This window comes from Dasypus novemcinctus, chromosome 18, assembly GCF_030445035.2.
Source record: "Dasypus novemcinctus isolate mDasNov1 chromosome 18, mDasNov1.1.hap2, whole genome shotgun sequence".
Lineage (NCBI taxonomy): Eukaryota > Metazoa > Chordata > Mammalia > Cingulata > Dasypodidae > Dasypus > Dasypus novemcinctus.
Window position 1 is genome coordinate 36,452,393 of NC_080690.1, and position 20,195 is coordinate 36,472,587.

Consider the following 20,195-nt stretch of genomic DNA (forward strand, 5'->3'; position numbering starts at 1 on the left):
TATGATGGAATAGTATTCAGCCATAAAAAGGAATGGAGTTTTTTTCCCAAGGCAGATGAAGTTTGAAACATTATACTAGATGAAATAAGCCAGACATCTGGGTCACATATTGTAAAATTCCATTTATATGAAATATCCAAAACAGGTAAAGCTAAAGAAACAGAAAGCAGATTGATGCTTGCCAGGGGCTGGGGGAAGGGAAAATGGGGAGTGAGTGTTTAATGGGCCTGCAGTGATGAAACTCTTTTGGTACTAGATAGAGGTGATGGCTGCATGGCATTATGAATTTACTAAATGTCGTTTTAAAATGGTTCGTTTAATGTTATGTGAATTCATCTTTCTCATTTTTAATGAATCATAGCTAAGAAACTTCATGCTGGGTCATGTGTCTCACCCACAAGATCTCCTTTCATCCTCAGAATGGGTAGGTGAGGGAGACATTTATTATGCCATTTTGCTGCTAAGTAAATGGAGGCTCAAGGCAGAGCAGAGAACTCCCTCACTGCACAGAGGCTGTCTTGGCATTGCCCAGGATTCCTCAGAGTTGAGATGGCTCAGCAGGATGCTGAGGACGGGCATCCTGACCGGGGTGGCAAGTGAAAAAGAAGTCTCAGTGACACCGTGCAACTCTGGGTGGCTGGGATTCTGAGAATGGTGGCAGAAAACTGTTTGGGGAAGGGTGACCAAGGTTGAGCATGGCCCATCTGAGAATTATTACGGGTTCAGGGAGGGGTGGGGCTGGAGACGTCAAGAGCCCTGATCTCAGGGAACCAAGCATCCTGGGTAACAAACTATCCCGATCTGTCATTCCCACTCCGCCTTCACTCCCTCCAATCCTTGTCATGGAGACCTACCTCCATATGGAGGCCACACAAAAGAAGAGCCCAGGCTTGGGTGTCAGAGCCACTGAGTTCCCTGGGTCTTTCAAAGAGGAATCATCATCATCGTCACCTTCATCATCATCATTGCTATAATTCACTGAGTCCTTACCAATATGCACTGTGCCCAGCATGTGAGCATCCATTTCCTCCTCAGTCCTCTGAGGCATGACGATAGTCACAGCAATTGACTTGGCATTGTCCAAGCCACCCCAAATGCCTCATCTCAGCCAGCCTTGGCAATCCCCTACCTCTTGCTATCGACGGGATCATGAAGAAGCAGGGGACCCAATTTCAGCCAGGGAGACATGAAAGGAAGTCTCTCTAGTCTTCTGAAAAAGTTTTCCTTGTTCTGAAGAAAGAGCCCCAGGAAGAGACGGTTCCGCCACTCGCTGTGGACCCTGCCACATCTGGGACGTGATGCTGGAAGCTGCTGCCACCATCCTCCCTCCAGCCTGAGAATGAAATTAATATGGAGCTGACAGAGCAGAGAAGTGGAGGGATATCCCTGAGTCACAGATTCCACTGGGCTGGCCCCTTCCAGTTGTGTGAGAGAATAACCTTTTTGGTTGTTTAATCTGGTACTCGCTGTTACTTGCAGCCAAGGGGATCCTAACTACAAATGAGAAATCTGAGAGGCAGAGAGAAGGCCTCACAGCTAGCAAATGGTTGGAGGGAGACTTGAGCCCAGACAAAAGCTCCAGTCTTCACCATCCTGAGACTCTGCCTACCCCTTAGGATTGTTGCCACTGCAAATAAAGTGCCTGGAACAAAAGGGAATAAATATATACCTATCCCACAGGAAGAGACCAATGGGCCTTGAGCAGAGGGGGTGTCCAGTGAGCATGAGAGCTTCTCTCCTATGTTTTCCTTCCCTGATGTGGTGTCCATCCATTCCCAAAGACTCAGAGTCTAAGACTCCCTCCACACCCGTCCAATTTCTTCCTTCCAAGAAAAGCACAAGTTTCCATATGGCCCCAGCCTACCAATTCCAAGATTTACTCACAATACCCCCACACACACACATGCACACCCAACAGTAGCCTTATTTCCTTCTCCCACACATTGCTTCAATTGTGAAATAACTACTGTTGTTACCCACAGAGCAGCCAGAAGCATCCTCTAAAAATCAGACCCTGCCTAACAACCTCTCGTTTCTTCTCCTTGCACTTGGAATAGAACCCAGACTCACAACCATGACCCACAAGGCCACGTACAGATGGTCCAGAGACCTGCCTTGCTCCCCCAACATCCTCTTGTCCCAGGGTGAGTGGGGTCTTCATCGCTGCTAATGGCAAGCATGGGGAAAGCCAGTCATGAGCAAACCTGCAGTTCCAAGTGATTGGCCCACAGCCCTGCAGGACTTGATCACTCTGCCTCCGCCTTGTAAGAGTTTGAGTTTCAGGAGTGGCTCAGTTCCAACATGACCCGCGGGGACCAAGGCTGTGTGATGATGAGGAATACCTGAGAATGACAAGACCCAGCCCTGGCAGCCCGTCCCTCCCCAACCTTCCTGTGCTCCTGCTGAATGTGGAGCCACTCCAAGGCCTGAGACCACCCCACCTGCCTCAGGCCCATCTTCTTACCCATCTCACTGACCCTCACAGGAGGAAAAGGAGGAATCCACCCTCCCTTCTAGGCGGGACTTTATCCAGAATGGCCCCCGAATGTGCTCTTCTCTTTAACTGAGAATTGCCATCCAGAAGGCGTGGGCTACCGGTTTTCTTTGTTCTTTCTTTCTTTTATGATTCTTAAAGCAACAGATACTCATTAAAATGCACACAGAGCAGAAATATATAAAGTAAAAACTAACTATACTCTCCCCCACAGAAATAACCACTGCGTGTGTGGGGAGGAGGAGGGGTAGGTTGAAGTTCTTTGTATGCGTTTTGTATTATTTTTGCAACTCTCCTGCAAATTTGAAATTGTTTCAAAATAAAAAGTTTAAAAGCCCAGTGAGAGAGAGAGAACCATTGTTAATGCTTTGTTAAATAACCTCCAGATGGAGTATATGGAGATAAATCTTATACTCTTACATTAGGTATACATATAATAAAAGAAATGATAAATTATGATTTATAATCTTCTATTATTTCAGAGATTAATATAATGAATATTCAGGTACGCCCCACCCAGCTTAAGAAAACATTTCTGGACTAAATTGGTATAATTTGCTCCCCATCTTCCCTCCCCCTCCCCAGAGGTAACCTTTATCATCTCTTATTTTTCATTTCTACACCCCTTTCTATTCCTACTACAAATATTTGCACCCACAAACAATATGTAACAGTGAATTACATTATTTTATACTTCGTAGGAATAGCAGCATGGTATACTTCACCTTCTGCAACTTGATTTCTCCCTCTACATTGTTTCCAGATTTGCCCATGTCATTCCATTATAGTACTATTTCATTCATTTTAACACTCTCTCCTATTTCACAGGGTGCTTACACCACAATTCATTTATCCATTCTCCCATTGAGAAGTCCTGGGGTCACTTCTAATTTTTCTCAGTTCCAGACAGCGCTGTGGTGAACATTCTTGTTCCCACCTTCTTGTGTGCATGCTCAGGACTTTCTCGAGAGCATAGAGCTAAAGATGGAAGTTCTGCGTCGTGGTGTTTGAGTATCCTTCACTGTACTGGATGTGGCCAAGCCGTGCTCCAACATGGCTGTGCTAATTTGTACTTCCGCCATCAAATATAAATGAACGCAACTACTTTGGGGAGCAATTTGGCAAAATCCACCAGTGATGCTGGTCCACATCGTCTCCAGCACAGTGTAGTTAGTGACATTTTTGCCCGTCTTTTTGGTGTGATGTGGTGTCTTAGTTTGTCAGGCCGCAGTGACAAATATCATGCAGTGGGTTGGTTTAAATTACAAGCATTTATTGGCTCATGGTTTCGAGGCTAGAAGAAGTCCAAAAGCAAGATATTAACAAGACTTTCTTCTCCTGGAGTCTGCAACGCTCTAGTGCTGGCTGCCACCAACTTTGGGGCTCCTTGGCTTGTATCTCTGCCCTGTCACATGGTGATTTCCTCTCCTTTCTCAGCTCTTTCCATTTCTACAGACTTCCAGTCCTCCCTGTGGCCTTTTCTGACTCCTGGTTTCTCGTTTCTTCTCTTAAAAGGGACCCCAGTACTGTGAATTAAGAGCCCCCCATTCCCCGCTGATGGAACTGACCACACCTTAATGAAAGCTAATGTCTTAAAGGTCCTATTTAGAAATGAGTTCACACCCACAAGAATGTGGATAAAGATTAAGAACATGTCTTTTGAGGGGGTTACATAGTTCCATCGACCATGAGTGGTATTTCATAGATGTTTTAATTGCATTTCCATGATTATTAATGAGATTGAGCATCTTTCATATGTTGACTAGACTTTCCAGTTTCCTCTTCTGTGACTTGCCTATTCATAATCTTTGCCTAATTTCAACAGACAGGTGATTAGATAGATAGATATAGATATGAAATTCTTAAAACAATTTACAAAATAATAACAATATCATAAAGCATTTCTTGATATATAATAAACATATATAATCCATAATCTACATAATGTTCTGCAACATTTTTTTAACACATTAGTATTTTTGCATTTGTTTTGCAACTGCATTGTGAATATATACATGACTTATTAGCCATTTCTCTTTTGATGGACATTTACTTTTTCTTCATTTCTTCCATTATAAATAGTGAATTTTTTAAAAAAATACATTTAGGTAATAACACAACTGTTGTCTATAGAGGATGATCATTTCTCAGTAAATTGCATGATGATGATGGCTAACCAAGAGGAAATTAGAATATAATAAAAATACAATGAATTAAATTCAACAGTAAATCTTTCGTAGATTTAATTGTTCCCTTTATTATTTTTTTTAAACAATTGAAAACCACCTGAGAACTATCTCTTTGGAAATACATTTAGCAAAATCTAGTAGAACTAAAAATGCACCTACCTTGAGACCCAGCAATTCCACTCCCAGTTTAATGCCCCCAAAAATGAGTTCATATGCCTATAAAAAAAAAAAACAGGTACAAGAATGTTCACAGCAGCTTTCTTCATAATAGTTGAAAAGTGGGTATGAACCAAGTTTGCATCAGTGGGTGTATACAATAAATAGATGGACCTGAAGACATCGAGTTGAACTGAAGAAGACAATTGCAAAAGAGTACATAGGCCATTATCCCACTGATAGGAAGTGCAGGAACAGGCTGCACGAAACTATAGGGTTGGAAATCAGGACAATGATTACGCCTGGGGCTAAAGCATTGACTGGAAAGGGACACAAAGGTAATGGAAATGTTCTGTGTCTTGATTGAGTCTTGGAAATATTTGCAAAAATTCATTGATCTTTTACCCTGAAGATATGTTTACTTTCTATTTGTTATGCTAGAATGTTTAAAAATTCTTAAAGTAACAAACTGCTTATTTTAACTTTCTGGTTGTTTGGATTCTGCCTAAGTGAAAGAAATGAAATGGATTTTATTGAGAACCTGCTAAGTGCTACCTAAGGGGCTAAGCATTTTCATTAATTTCAGATAATAATAATTAATTTCAAACATAAAATTTTTATAGCTACCCCAGTGATTGTCTCTTCATTTACATATGAGAAAGTTAAGGTGTGGAAAGTTGCGGTGACTTGTCCAGGTCACAGAGCCACGCAAATTCTGTTGGTAGCCATTTGCCTTATAACAATAATAGTAACTGATACTTATTAGGCACACCATGTGCCAGGCAGTAGTCTAAATGCTTTTCCGGTATCAGCTCCTGATACCTGCAAAACGATTCTACTGGGGCAAGCCCTGTTATTATCCCCAGTGTATAGATAAGGAAATTGAGGTCAGGCTGGAGTAAGTCACTTGCCCCAGGTCACACAACCAAGAAATGGAGGAACCAAGATCTTGTCATTTTTGTAGTATATAAGGCTCAGTTCTAAGTTTTTTGGCCCCAAGGCAGTGTGTGGAATTTGCCTCCTATTAGGTGTTATTGGGGATCTTCTCGCTCTACCCTTCAGCAATGCTGGCACTTGTTTGCTTTGTTTCGGGGTCTTCAGGTGGGAGCTTGGGTTTATTTGTTGTCTTGGTTTTCACACTCACTCATCTGTTCAGAAAGTTGGAAAACAGCCGTGAAGCCTCAAAGCCCAAGCATTCCAAGATAACCGAACAGGCAGGTCTCTGCAAGGCCGAGGGGCTCAGGCAGGGCAGAGAGAGAGGGAGAGACACAGGCAGGATTCCCCTTATCTCTCTTGCCATCCCCATCCCAAGGACCCCTGCCCAGATAATAAACTGGCAGCAAGAATCTTGTGGCTACGTTTTCCTGCAAAACCGAATCGCACCTCAGAATGAAAATTAACTTCGGTGGTTTCTGAAGAAACGAAGGCCTATTCAACAGATCCAGTCAGCCACCCTGGGCAGCGGGACGAGTCAAGGGATGTGAGGAAAAGAAGAAGGGTCTGGAGCGGGGACAGAATGGAGGGAAGACGCCAGCCCACCCCCAGGTCGTCCTCCAGCAGAGCCTGGGCAGGGCCCCGAGTGGTCCTGTTACACAGCCAGCCCTCCTCGGCCTCGCTAGGCCTCACCACGGGGGGCTCCATCTCAGCCCCACTCGTCCTCCAGCCGGCCCAGGAGTCCTTTCAGCAGAGGGAGGAGAGACCTTCAAAAAAGGACACCCAGAGTCCTCACATGCACCCAGCCAGACCACAGCGTGAGCCCCAGGGCACGTGCCTCTTTCCCATCTCTGCAGGTGGGAAGTTTCCCACAGGAAAGAAATCAGGCTGCGAGGAGAAGGAAGCAGGGGGCCAGGGCAGCCCACAGGCTCCCGGGCTCACTAATATCAAGACCAGCCACACTGAGAGTCTGCTACGCCCCCGGCCTCTTACACACATCACCTCTCATCCCCCTAACAAACTACCGGGGAGGGATGCTAGCCTCATTTGACAGAGGGGACCGCCAAGGGTCAAAAGAAGATGCGGCATCCCATGCCCCAAGCCTGGGCCTGCTGGCCTGCTGAGGGTTATGCTCACAGCCTCTCTCCACGAGTGAAGTAAGAAGAAAGGAAAGGGGGGTGGGAAGCAAGGGCCTCGGTTCAACGTTGTGCACCTAGTTAGTGCTCACTGGGGTGTAGGCTGTTACTACTGTGATAGTTAATGTGACCATGTAAGCAGGGAGAATTCAGTCTGCTCCTGACCATTTCCTGTGAGAAGAGGCCACTCAGAGCCCACCGTGTCATCCGGGGGTCTCACAGAGCCAGCACCAAAGACATTTCCAGGAGAAACAAATGCTCCCCAGGGACTCACACTCTCTCAGCCTTTCCCTAGAATGGCACAACGAGGCAGGGGTCAGGGCCCACAGAGAGGCCGCTGACAAAGGGAAGCCTCAGGTGTGGATCCGGGCTGGGCTAAACTCTGCAAGGCTGGAAAGCCTGAAATCTGGAGGAAATGAATTCTGCAGGTGAGTTAGCTCTGCTGGAGAATGTTTTCCATGACTGGGAAAGGGTTACCAGCACTGCCTGGAAGACTTCTGGGTGTCAGGAAGGGGCCCTGGGGGCTCAGGTGCTGATGGCTGGAGAAAAGCCAGGATCACCCATGGCCTCCATCTTAGAAATGCCCATTCAAGCCCCTTTCAGTGTCCAGGCGTGTCATTCAGTGGCCACCCACAGTCTCAGTGCCCACTTAGCCTCAAGTCAGGGTGGGCCATGCATAGGGGCTGCCAAGAGTCCTAGAGAAAGATTTGCTCCAGTCCCCGGAGGCTAGCCCCTGGAGAAACTCTCCAGATTATTCCCTAGGAGTGAAAACCCACTGTTCAATTCCTACAGTGTGAAGAAGGAAGCCCCTTAGGGGACATTATCAACCTGGAAAGAACTCTTAGAAGGCAAAAGGAAACCCAGGCTTCCCAGAACAGAACTGGCAGAAAACCTGGATTCTAAAAGCAGAATTGTTATTATGCAACTTTTCCAAGTAATTATTATATGCAGCAAGGTCATTTATAGTCACACCTATCTGGTCATGGCGTAATTCTCAGTTCTGAGCACCTGGAGTCTGGACTCTGGTTATTCTAGCCATGTGAGTGTGGACAGGACATCTGGTTGCACTGAACCTCAGCTCCCTCATCTTCTCTCTTGAACTGTCCCTTCCTTCTGCATTCGCCCTCTCAGTGACCTGTAACATCATTTGCCAGATTGCCCAAGCAAAAATCCTGGGAGTCATGAGAAAGTTAAACTCCATGGCTTCAATTCTTTATCTTCCTTGCCCATCAAGAGGTGGAGTCCATTTCCCCACCCTTGAATCTTGGCTGCCCTTGGGACTGGCTTTGGCCAATAGCATGTGGCTGAGTGATGATCTCCATGCTTTTCTCCTGTTTCCTTTGGCTCAAACTTCCTTGTGCCTCTGAATTTCCATGAGAATATACCCAAGCTAGTTTCTTGGAGAATGAGACATGTGTACAGAGCCAAGTCCACCTCCCTTGTGAGAGAGCCCATCCAAGATCAGCAAAGCCACCCACTGGCCCACAGCTCACCATGGGAGCCCCACCAAGCCAGGCTCAGAGCAGCAGGGCCATCCAGCCAACACAGATACTCGGAGAAAAAGTAAATGTTTATTGCTGTATGCCATTGAGGTTCTGGTGGCTATTATGGTGGCATTGTGGTGGTCATAGATAATTTACTCTCCCACCCCATACCCAATCATTCACCAAGTTGAAGCACAGTTGTCAAGGAGACGGTGTTATAGCCAGACCTCCTGGTTCCAAATTCCACCTCCACCAGTATCCAGCTGCGTGATCTTGGGCAAGTTATTTAACCTCTTAGTGCCTCAGTTTCTGCATCTAAAACTGGGGTTGGCAGTAGAGGAACCTATCTCATAGGGTTGCTGTGAAGGTTAATGAGAAAATACGTGTGAAACAGACCAGCACCTGGTACATAGTCAATACTACATAAGTATTTGCTATTAGCATTACGTTATCTCCTAAATATTTTAACCCATTTTTCTCTATTCCTCACTGATATCACCCTAATCCAGGAGACTTTCTGAATGGTTTTCTGCCCCTATCCTACTCCCATGAATCCACTCTTTGTAATGTAGCCAGAGGGATCTCTCCAAAGTGTAGACTCCCATGTCATTACACTCTGATTACATCCCTTTGGTGGCACATTGCCTTCCAGATAGAGTTTAACCTCTTCAGTTGCCTTAGACAATCTCAGCCGTCTCTTGAGCCCTAACTCTAGGGCAGGCCCGATGCTCAGCATGTAGCTTACATCATGTTGTGGAATCCTCTCCCCTACCTTGCTTGATAGATACTGACACCTCTATTTTATAGATTAGGAAACTGAAACTGGACTTACCCAGCTAGTAAGCAGCAGAAAAAGGATTGAAAGCACATCCCTGCTTTCCCACCTCTAATATGAGCCAGACTTCTCTGGGAGAACATCTCTGGAGATGCTGGAAGCTCTTGAAGACAGCCTCCTTCCGGCTCTGGCTTTGGCCTCGGGCCCAGACCTAACTTGGGCCTCACTCCAGAAGGCAGTTTTTTCTAATGAGGGTGAGGAAACATCCTTGTCTTTGTCATGAATTTTCATTCCGTCAAGTGCCACAAAGTTGGCAGATCAGTAAGCAATCACAAAGAACGGCAGAAGCCTCGCTGAAGATGGCAAAGTTTTCCTGACTCCAGCACCCCTACCTGAGAGCCAAGCTGGCCTGGGACTTATTTTTCTATGCACCTTGCAGCCTAATACTTAATAGGTGTTCAGTGCTGCAGGTAAGAGAAGGAACTAAAACAATGTTTATACAGAGCTTACTGTACGCCAGGCAGCTTCCCCAAGCATATGACAGATACCGACCATTTAATACTGACAATAACCCTGTGCTGTAGGTACCAGCATTGTCTCTGCTTTACAGATGGGAAAATGAGGTTCAAAAGAGTTGGAAAACTTGCTCAGGGCCAGATTCAAACCCAGGAAGTCTAGCTGTAGAATCTGTGTTCTTAACCACACTATACTACCTCTTCAGAGACTCAAAACAAATTCTTCAGAAAAGGCCCAGCTGAGCAGGTGAGGTTTTAAGGAGTTCCCAGGCAGGACAAGGACCCCTGGGATTGGAGAAGATCCTGCAGAAAAGATCCGAAAGCAGAGTCTTAGGCTGGGCGGGAGCCAGAGGAAGCCCTCAGTGGGACGATAGGCATTAATACTGGTCACAGTATCCACTTACCTTCTTCTTTAGGACACATAGAGAATTATAATTCCTGCACCTTAATGCTAGGCTCACATCTGTGACTAGTCATGGCCCAAATAACGTGAGCAGTCTCAACTCTCCAGCCCTCTTTCCCTGGAAGCCTCCCGTTGAGATATCTGTGACGTTCCAAGATGGGAAGAATCTCCCTCAGCCTGAGTCCTTGAGTGACACACTACTTAGAACACTTCCACCCTACCCTCTACCCCTCTTTGACCCCAAGCTGTGTTGGACATGAAGTGTGAGCAAATAATAAACCTTTTTGCTTGAAGTCAGTGACGTATGACATTTGGGGCTATTTGTTACCACATTACAACCTAGCCTCTCCTGACTGGTACAAGCAGATCACTCATGTGAGAAAGGAGGCAATTTCGGGACTTCGATATTCTGCCCATCTTTAAGGGTTAAATATGGTAGGGAATGACAAGAAGGCAGGGGGAGGGGCTGGATTCTCAGAACTGCATAGGCTTGTTACTTAGATGTCAATGGGAAGGGAATGTTCTTTCTGCAGATGAGCAGTCAGATCTTTCCAGTCTGACTGGAACCTGTCCATATGTTGTTAAAATTAGAGACAAAACTTAGCAGCAGAGAGAAATGTCAAAACATGACCCTTCATTAGACCAGGTTGAAGTAGAAATGCCTCCATTGCTTCTGGTAACTAATTGGGGGGTGGGGTGGGGAAGAGGTTGGCAGCAACGGGCTGTAGAAACACAGAGCGGATTTGGCTGGGGCCAGGATACCCCCCACCTCCCATTCCGTCACATTCCAGTGGCAGAGAAAACCACTATCTAACCGCAATCCTGCCTTCTTTGCCTCTCAGGTCAGCTCCACCAATAAATTTCAAGTTGTGCATTATAAAACTTAACAAATTTCTTGAGATCTGCTCCTATCATACCGCTTGGAGATACTGCTTTAATGCTATTTCAACCTTCTTAGCTGGGGAGGAGGGCCATAAATCTCCTTTCCTGGCGGTCCACAATCCCCCCTTCCCCACCACAGTCGGAGAGCTCTGACAGCTACCAACAAAGGTGAACCACTATGAGAAAATGTTCCCCATGGCAGAACCATTTTGGTTTCTTTTAGCTTTGATATGAGACACTTACCACAGCTGAGCCATCAACCCCTTTGTTAGTTTAGCCCCAAGGAGCTGAGCAGCAATGGAACAAACAACTGATTCCAAAGGCTGCAAATACAAAGGGAAAGTGAATGGGTATTCACCAAAAAGGTCCCATCTATGGAAAATAAGTGCATGGACAAGAATGTGAATGCCCCATCATGTACTCATCTGTCTGTTGCAAATCCTCAGCTTCTGGTATCAGAGACCTGGAATCTGGGTCTCTTCATGGGTCACTCTTTGACCAGATAAGGAGCTCAGCTCTGCCTCAGATGGGGACGGAAGGGAGAAGGCTGGTGTCATCTGAAGACTTTGGGCTTTGGGCTCCCACCACAGGCAATTGAGCTGCCTTTCCTTTATCTTTGTGGCCAAGGAAGCATCTGCCCACTGAAAAGCTGAGCATCAAGAGGGCTAGGCCAGTGTGATTGACCTGAGACTCCCTAGCAGTGCCCTGCACAGAATGGGCTCAGTGCAACTTCAAAAATCCAGGCACCACTGACCATAAGTGGGCCTGGTTGATGCCTTGGATGAGGGGGAGAGACTCACCCTCTCTCCCCTCTTGGTTATCATATGGGATTCTTCGGTTAATGTCAACCTTCCCCCACTAGCCTTCATTAACCACCTTGACCACTTCCTGGACATGGCATTGGAGTTTTAGTGCATTCTATACTGAAAATGAAATGAGACTGAAATAGAGGTTGTAGGAAAGCGGATTTGGCCCAATGGATAGGGCGTCTGCCTACCACATGGGAGGTCCAAGGTTCAAACCCAGGGCCTCCTGACCCGTGTGATGAGCTGGCCCGTGCACAGCGCTGATGTGCACAAGGTGTGTTGCGCCACACGGGGAAGCACGGTGCTGATGAGCACAAGGAGTGCCCTGCCACACGGGGGTGTCTCCCATGTAGGAGAGCCCCATGCTAAAGGAGTGCGCCCTGTAAGGAGAGCCACCCAGCGCGAAAAAAGTGCCAGGTGGCACTGCACACATGGAGAGCCGATGCAGCAAGAAGACACAACAAAAAAAAGAGACATAGATTCTGGGTGCTGCTAACAAGAATACAAGCAGACACAGAACACACAGTGAATGGACACAGAGAGTAGACAACTTGGGTGGGGGGAGCAGGGAAGGAGAGGGAAATAAAAAATAAAAAAATTTAAAAAGAAGAGAGGTTGTAGGGGAAGGCTAAGATGAAAACCAAAAATCACTTGGTTGTGAAGACACAGGCTACCTTCCCTGCCTGCCTTCCAGTTGCCTGAGTCTTCATTCAACCAATATTTATTGAGCACCCACTACGTGCCAAGCATGTTGCACCAGGAGTCAGGTAAATAGTGGTGAACCAAACAGACTTGATCCTTGTCTAGGCTAGTAGGAGTGGCTGATGTTAATTGATGAATTCCACACATGAGATAAATAAATAAAAACCAAGGTTTGTGCTACAAATAAACAATGACAGTGTTGCAATTGAAAAAAGAAAAAACCAAAACTTAGGTTGGGTCAGGTGTGTGTGGAGAGGCAGGATCAAGGAAGGTCACTCTGAGGAAGTGATATTTAGGACAAGTCTTAAGGACAAGTAGGAGGAAGCCAGGCAAAGAGTTGGACAGAAGATCATTTTAGGCAGAGAGACCTGCACATGTGAAATCAGAAAGCACTGGAGAGTTTAAAGAAAGAGAGAAAAGACCCTGTGGCCAAAGCGTCTTGGTGAGTAGAAGAGAGTGATTACGGGTGACACTGGGGCTCCAAACAGGCAAAAATTGTAAGAAGTGTAAGAAGTCTGGACAGTAGCCATCATGGCAGGGCTTGGAGCCCCCTGACTGACCTCAAAGGAAGCCTGTTCAGCTGCCCAAGTGAACACGCTTCTTAGGGCTTATGTGTCCCTTGGGTTTCTGCTGTGTGCTTCAAACCATCCTTTCACTCCCCATCAGACACACATTTTGAGCACCTTCTATGCACCAGCCATGAGGATACATCAATGAATAACACACATTCCCTGCCTTCAAGACGCTCCTCACCTAGCCCTGGGGACTATCCATAAAGCAGATGATTACAATATAGTGTGTTAAGTATCACCATCAGGATAAATCAGCCTGGAAGATCACAGAAGCCTACCTGGAAATGGCAACACTTCACTTGAGTCTTAAAACACATTTTGGAATTTATTAAGAGTCCATTAAAAGCCTTCCAGGTAGAAGGCACAAGATGTTGAAAGACAATAGCACTTTTGCTCTAAATTGGTAGTTCTCACTTCCGTTGCACATTAAAATTACCTGGGAAGCTTGGAAAAATTGGGACCTGCCCTCTAGTGATTCTGATTTAATTGGTCTGGGGTGGAGCATGGATGATTCTAAAGTGCAGCCAGGTTTGAGAAGCTCTGGTCCAGTCAATCCTTAGTTGTAATCAGAACCTTGGAAGACGTTGCCCATTTGCCACCCAAGAAGCCCATCATTTTGCTACCAAGATCCTAGGGACCTGCCCCCCAAAGCTCAAATTAGCCATGGGGTGACCTCAGTACAAAATAACTGCCCCAGGGGCCTCACGCTAGGGAAGAAAGGAGTTTACTAAGTGAACTCATCAACCATGACAAAGAATTCCTGGCTGGGGCAGTGGAAAGCAAAGGCAGTGCAAGGCAGAGAATCAGGAGCGAAGGAGGAGGGAGCAGGAGGCTAGCAGGGGAGCCCCAGATGCTGAGGGCCTGAGGTGCCCCACCTGAAAAATGACCACACTAAGGCACTCAGTCTCCAACTTCGGACATTCAAATTCCTGTGATTTTTGTCCTGTCCGTGTACTTTTTTTTTACTACTTCTCTTTGCTTAGTTAAACGTATTTTTAAAAAAACAAAAAACTCTGTATCAAATGGATACAGGCATACCTACCGCGGAGATGTTTTGGGTTGGGTTCCAAAAAACACTGCATAAAATACAGCATAAAAGTGAGTCACACAAATGTTTTGGGTTCCCAGTACGTATAAAAGTTATGTTTACTCTATACCATAATCCTTTAAGTGTACAATAGCATTATGTCTAAAAAATACAATGTGTGCACCTTTTTTTTTTAGATTTATTTTATTAATTTATTTCTCTCCCTTTCCTCCCCCTTCCCCCCCCCCAGTTGTCTGTTCTCTGTGTCCATTTGCTGCGTGTTCTTCTTTGTTTTTTGTCCGTTTCTGTTGTTGTCAGCAGCGCGGGAATCTGTGTCTCTTTTTGTTGCATCATCTTGCTGCATCAGCTCTCCATGTGTGCGGCGCCATTCCTGGACAGGCTGCACTTTCATGCTGGGTGGCTCTTCTTACGTGGGGCACTTCTTGTGCGTGGGGCTCCCCTACGCAGAGGCACCCCTGTGTGGCAGGGCACTCCTTGTGCGCATCAGCACTGCACATGGGCCACCTCCACACGGGTCAAGGAGGCCCTGGGGTTTGAACCGTGGACCTCCCATGTGGTAGACGGATGCCCTAATCACTGGGCCAAGTCTGCTTCCCCAATGAGTGTACCTTAATCTACAAATTCTTTATTGCTAAAAAAATACGAACCATAATCTGAGCCTTTAGCAAGTCATAATCTTATTGCTGGTGGAGGGTCTTGCCTCCATCCATGTTGATGGCTGCTAACTGATCAGGGTAGCAGTTGCCAAAGGCTGGAGTAACTGTGGCAATTTCTTAAAATAAGACTACAATGAAGCTCTCCGTATTGATTGACTCTTCCTTTCATGAAAGATTTCTCTGTAGTTTGTGATGCGGTTTGATAACATTTTACCCATACTAGAACTTATTTCAAAATTGGAGTAAATCCTTTCAAACCCTGCTACTGCTTTACTGACCAGATTTATGTAATATTCCAAATCTTTTGTTGTCATTTCAGCAATGTTTATAGCATCTTCACTAGGAGTAGATTTCATCTCAAGAAACCACTTTCTTTGCCAGCCCCTAAGAAGCAGTGCCTCATTTGTTCAAGTTTTATCATGAGATTATAGCAATTCAGTCACATCTCTTGGCTCCACTTCTAATTCTAGTTCTCTTGTTATTCCTACCACATCTGCAGTTATAGTTCCTTCCTCCACTAAAGTCTTGAACCCCTCAAAGTCATCCATGAGGTTTGGAATCATCGTCTTCCAAACTCCTGTGAACGTTGATATTTTAACCTCCTCCCATAAATCACAAGTGTTCTTAATGGCATCTAGAATGGTGACTCCTTTACAGAAGGTTTTCAGTTGACTTTGCCCAGATCCATCAGAGGAATCATATCTATGGTAGCTATAGCCTTACAAAATGTATTCCTTAAATACTGAGACTTGAGAGTTGAAATAACTTCTTGATCCATGGGCTGCAGAATGAATGCTGTTTTAGCAAACATGAAAGCAACATTCATCTAGTTGTACCTCTCCAGCAGAACTCTCGGGTAATCAGCTATATTGTCAATGAGCAGTAATATTTTAAAAGGAATCTTTTTATGAGCAGTCAGTCTCATAGTGGACTTAAAATATTCCGTAAGCCATGTTATAAACAGATGTGCTGTTGTCCAGGCTTTGTTTTCCATTTATAGTTCACAGGCAGAGTAGAATGAGCAAAATTCTTAAGGGTTCCATGACTTTCAGAATGGTCAATGACCACCGGCTTCAACTTAAAGTCACCAGCTGTGTTAGCCCCTCACAAGAGAGTCAGCCTGTCCTTTGAAGGTTTGAAGCCAGGCATTGATTTCTTTCTGGTTATGAAAGTCCTTGATGGCATCTTCCAATATAAGGCTGCTCCATCTACATTGAAAATCTGTTGTCTAGTGTAGCCCGTTGAATCAATTATCTGAACTAGATCTTCTGGATAACTTTCTGCAGCTTCTATATCACACTTGTTGCTTCACCTTGCCCTTTTACATTATGGAGATGGCTTCTTTCCTTAAACCTCATGAACCAACCTCTCCTAGCTTCAAACTTTTCTTCTGCAGCTTCCTCACCTCTCTCAGCCTTCACTGAATTGAAGAGAGTTAGGGCCTTGCTCTGGATTAGGCTTTGGCTTAAGGGAATGTTGTGGCTGGTTTGATCTTCTATCCAGACCACTAGAACTTTCTCCATATCAGCAATAAGGCTGTTTCACTTTCTTATCATTCATGTGTGCACTGGAGCAGCACTACTAATTTCCTTCAAGAACTTTCCCTTTGCATTCACAACTTGGCTAACTGGCTCAAGAGGCCTGGCTTTGGGCATGTCTCGGCTTTTGACATGCCTTCCTCGCTAAGTTTAATCATTTGCAGCCTTTGATTTAAAGTGAGAAACATGTGACTCTTCCTTTCACTTGAACACTTAGAGGCCATTTTCGGGTTAATAATTGGCCTAAGTTCAATATTGTTGTGTCTCAGGGAACAGGGAGGCCCAAGAAAGGGAAGAAAGATGGGGAACGGCCTGTCGGTGGAGCAGTCAGGACACACAGAGCAGTTATCGTTTAAGGTCGCCATTTAGAAGATGGGTGTGGCCTGTGGCGCCCCAAAACAATTACAACAGAAACATCAAAGATGACTGATCACAAATCACCAAAACAGATATAATAATTATGAAAAGTTCTAAATATTGGAAGAATTACTGAAGTGTGACACAGAGACACGAAGTGAGCACATGTAACTAGTCACACGGCACCGACAGAATTGCCCCATGCAGGATTGCCACAAACCTTAAATTTGTAGAATACACAGTATCTGAGAGGTGCAATAAAGCGAAGCATGATGAAACAAGGTATGCCTGCATTTGGAAATGGAAAGCCAGGATTCTTTGTCCCAAACAAAAGGCAATCTTAAGAGGAAATTCAATTTTTTAAAAATAGTGTTATTAAAATCTGGTCAGATGTTATTGCTAACCGAGGCCTCTGTCCCTGAAGCTTGCTCTGTCCTTTCCTTAAAAGGGAGACTAAAACGAGTTAGAGAGGTGTTAAGGGCATATCAGCACCAAATGGAGACTCTCTTTTCCACTTAATTAGACTTAAAGAGGGTTGAAAAGGCAATGCAGTTCACTATATGGGATTCAATGTTCCCATGTTATCGAATGTTCTCTCCATGCCCTGCCCCAAATCCCTTGGATTTCATCCCACCAGCTGAAAACACTGCATGAATGATCCCCAGGTTTCTCTTCTAGATCTGTAATCTTTCAACACACACATGATAAAATCTGAATCTAACAGGAGAGACAGCAAAGGGGCGAGAACAGGCACCATGCCCAAGGTTTCATTTAATCCTACCAGTGCAGAGAGAGAGAGGGAGAGAGAAATGATTCCTATTTTACCAGAGAGGAAACCACAGCTCAGCAAGACAGTAACTCCCCCCAAGGTGGCACAATTAGCCCAGGCCTTGTTGATTCAGCTCTAAGCCTCTGCTCTTTCCACCTGCACCACACTGATTTCCATAGGACAAGTTTCAGAAGCAGCAAAGCCAAAGGATGTGGGGGACAGCAGGTACCGTCAGGAAAGAGACGGAGTCGTGGCTCTGTAAACACAGCAGGGACCACATAGCAAGCAGACTTCAAACAAGTTCATCAAAATAAATCAGAGCAGTGCTTGCCTAGGTAGCACTCTTCCTGGGACATAAGTGGCTCTGACACTCCCTGACCACAGGGCCACCGAGCTGGCCCTTTAATGAATGCACACATGAAACACGGGCTGCCGAGGATGTACCACCCTGCGCATCGCTGGGGACCACCCAGCTCCTTCTAGGTCTTCACACCGGCGAATGGCTGCGCATACTCACTCCACATTTAGGCATTCCCGCCCCTGCAGGGTTCTGATGGAAATAGATTCGGCACATACCCAGAGCACCTCCCTCTAGCTGAGCTGCCCTATTTGCTGATGATTTTGAGCATGTCCCTGGACTGCTTACCTTCATCTTTTGTGTTTGTTTAAAAAACAGTCAGGTAGAGACCTTAGCTAAATATCTTCTGAGATGCCAAGACTGGAAGCATTTGCCTCCACTCCACCCCACCCCCAGCAGCCGTTTCTGTGTTTGCAATGGCTTCCAGATCAGTTCTCTGGCTGCTCTCCATCGATTTGTGAGGCTGGGATGGAGCCATCTGAATAAAGTCTGCATATTAGTAGGAGTCTCGTGCATTTCCAGTCTGAGGAATGTAGCCAGGTACCTGGTCTGACCCTTCGGCTGCCTGCATTCACTTTATTTCCACTGCTCTCCCCAGCATGAGAGGGATGGTATGCATTGGCCACAGAGAGACACAAACACCCCAAAATGATTTTGAAACAAGTTTCCTGTTTCAAAAAATCTGCCCTTGCGTTCTACCTCTCCTTTTGGGGAGGGGTGGTTTCCTTAGTACAATAAAACAGACTTTTTTCCCCTGTCCTTTTTTTTTTTAATTTTTATTTTTAAAGAAGCTTTACATTACACAGATATTACATTAAAAAATATATAAGGGATTCCCATATTCTGTGCTCCCTCCTCCTCCCACATTTTCCCACATTAACAACACCTTTCATTAGTGTAGTCCATTCGTTACAATCGATGAACTAATCTGTGGTTCACCCAAACTACACTTGCTGCCAGGTGTCAGGAGAAGACCACCTCTCTGTCAACCTGCCAGGAGACCATGGGGTTACCAAATGTGACCCTCAGGAACAAGAGCCGGGACTAGGCTCAAGCCTGAAGGCTCAGAGGGATTGGGACAGAAGTTACCTGTCAGCTCGTATCTGGGGATTGAGGATCCACCTTCGCCTTCCGGGTCTGCAGGGGCCATGGCAGCCCCTATGCCATGTGACTGTGGCCTGAAGGTTAAGGGCAGGACCCTGGAGTCACACAGACTCGAGTCCAAGTCAGAGGTGGCCCCTCTCGCCCATCACCTTGGGCCTGTCTGAGGCTCGGTTTCCTCTGCTACCTTGTAGAAGTGTGAGGATTGAAAAATAATCCACGCCCAGCCCTTAGCACAATTCCTGACGCAGGGTCATTGCCGAGTATTAGGCAGATCCTGTCTGCTGCCTTCCCACCATGCCCTCTCCGGCTTGCTGAAAGGTCTCCAGATTTGTTCAGGGTGGCTGAGTGCCCAGCTTTAAGTCAATCATGGCCAACCTGCTGCCCGGGAGTTGCTTTCCCAGCACCCCGTACAGCCAGAGGTGGGCACATGACCCAGCTTCAGCCAATGAGACACAAGGGGAAATGCACTGCCTGCTTTTAGGAAAGGTTTTGTCCTCCCTGATGAAAGAAAAGTTCTTTCCCACTCAGCCCCTTCTCTTCCTACCTTGAATCTGACAGCCGTTTTGTGATCATTTTGCAAAAGCCTAAGAATGAAAGCTGACATTTTGAGGATAGCAGAAGGGAATATAAATATAGAAAGAGACTGAGTCCTCCATGATATGGCTACACCCATCACCAAATCTGGAACTGCCTTTCTCCAGACCTCTTGTTATGGAATACAATTACATGGTTGGGACGCTTTTGCCTGATAGTTGGATCTTATATTTTATTCTGCTATTTGTAGCTGGAAGCATTCCTACCCATCATCCCCAAATCTACCTGTCCTTACCTTCCTGCCTGGGGATCTGGTAAGAGCCATAGCAAAATGGACCTCCAAAGGAAGAAAATCCACATTTTTAAGGTATTTTATTTTATTTACTCTAGTTTCAGGGCTCCAAGATGCTAGCTCCAAGATCCAGTGTGACCCCCAACCTAGGATGTGACCAGAGCCGCACAAGAGGAGCTGAGCAACAGTGGGCAAGCTCTGGGAAGCTACATGTCTACGACTGTCTGCCGCAGATGCCTCTGACCCAGTGACCTTGGGCAAGCCACTTAGGGCCTCCATAGACTTCTGTTTCTTTAGCTGTAAAAATCATAATCAGGATTCCTACTTTGTAGAGTTGCTGATGAGTTCTTCCCCAGGTAGGACTCCTTTTAAAATGCAAATCAGGTGCCCAGCTTAGCACCCCTGGGCTCACAAGGCCCCCCATGATCTAGCATCTACTGGCTTCTTGACCCTCCTCTCTCGCCGCTCACATGCGCCACTCTAAACCCAGAC